Source organism: Phalaenopsis equestris, unplaced genomic scaffold (genome assembly GCF_001263595.1).
Source record: "Phalaenopsis equestris unplaced genomic scaffold, ASM126359v1 Scaffold199547, whole genome shotgun sequence".
NCBI classification, from domain to species: domain Eukaryota; kingdom Viridiplantae; phylum Streptophyta; class Magnoliopsida; order Asparagales; family Orchidaceae; genus Phalaenopsis; species Phalaenopsis equestris.
In genome coordinates, this window is record NW_018219417.1 from 127,461 (window position 1) to 129,456 (window position 1,996).

The window sequence follows — 1,996 nt, forward strand, 5'->3', positions numbered from 1 at the left end:
GTTCACTAATTTCCATGCAAAAAAATTCATTATCTCTTTCAACAGCAGGGTATTTCATAGATTTCACAATGTTACGAGTCACTTGTTGATCGTTAACTCTCATCATTAATTCTCCTTTTTGAACATCTATCATAGCTTTTCCGGTAGCTAAAAATGGTCTCCCTAAAATGATTGGTATTTCCTTAAAATAATGAAATCCACAAGAAAGATAAATTTATCAACTTTTACTAACACATCTTCTATAACTCCCTTAGGATATGTAACTCAACGATCGGCTAACTGAAGAGTTACAGAAGTAGGTGAGACTTCTCCTAATCCTAATCTTTTGAAAAATGATAGAGGCATAAGATTAATGCTGGCTCACAAATCACATAAAACTCTTCCATAAAATTTTTCACCGATAGCAGACGGTGTAGTAAAACTGCCAGGATCTTTTAATTTTTCAGGAAGCTTTTTCTGAATAATTGCACTGCACTCTTCACTAAGTGCAACAATTTCATTATCAGTGAACTTCATTTTCTTGTTCAGAATATCTTTCATAAATTTCACATAATTGGGCATTTTCTCTAAAGCTTCTACGAAGGGAATATCTACCGTTAACTTCTTAAGAATTTCTATAAACTTGGAAAATTTTTTATTCTGTTTGTTTTGCTTCAATCTTTGAGGAAACGGTGGTGGAGGTTTCTCCACAGTACTTTTCATTAGTGTAAGTGGATATTTTAAATCTGGGTACTCATGATTCTTTTCTTTGTCGGTATCCACTTTCTCTTTTTCAGTTTTCGTTTCTTTTTGTACTCTTGTTTCCAATTCTTTTCCACTTCGTAATTGTATCGCTTTAATTTGTTCTTTTCCTTGATCTTTAGGATTTAGTTCCATAGTACTAGCAAAAGTTCCTAATGTTCGGTTACTAAGCGCAGTAGCGATATGCCCTAATTGATTTTCAATATTCTTAATAGCAGTTTCTTGATTTTGTAATTGATTTCCTTGAATTTGTAATTGATTTCCTTGATTTTGCAATTGTTGACCCATGTTTAATATCAGCTCTTCCATAGACAACTTCTTTTCCTTAAATTGAGTGTTACTGTTAAATCCTAGAGGATAAGAAGGTCTATAATTAATATTTCCTTGGTTAGATGAATTTCCTCATGGATTCACTGTGTTGTTAGCCCATTGTTGATTTGTAGAAGAATTGTTATTCCAATTAAAATTTGGATGATTCTTCCAACTTGGATTATAATAGTTTGAATAAGGGTTGTTGGGTCTATTAATAGCATTTAAATTCTCATATGAAGGTTGAACATCCATAAATTACCCAGATGAGTTCTCTTCCATCATAGTAGGTGTTGGAGAATAATTCATTCCATAATGATCTAATTTTTTTTATATTGCAGCAATCTGTGAAGCCAACATAGATATCGCATCAGAATCATGGATACTAGCTACTCTTTTAGGATTTACCCGTTCAGAGGGCCATTGAAAATTGTTGGTAGCCAACTCTTCTATTAATGAATAAGCTTCACCAAAAGGTTTTGACATTAAAGAACCACCACCACCAACATCTATAATCGACCTAAGAGAGAGGGCATTTCCTAACTTTGAAAATTATTGGTAGCTACTCTTCTATTAATGAATAATCCATTATAAAAAGTTTGAATTATCAACCAATCTGGTAATGAATGATGAGGGCATTTCCTAAGAAGATCCTTAAATCTCTCTCAAGCTTTGTATATTGACTCTCCATTAATTTGACAGAACGATGTTATGTCATTTCTAAGTTTAGCAGTTTTGGATGGAGGGAAATATTTGGATAGAAATTTCTGTGAAAGTTCTCCCTAAGTTCAAATAGATCCTAGTGCTAATGAATTTAACCACATCTTAGGCTTATCCCTAAGTGAAAAAGGAAAAAGTCTAAGTCTAACAGCATCGTTTGAAACTATGTCATATTTAAAGGTACTTAAAGGTAGCAAAAAACTAGCGAGGTGTAAATTAGGATCTT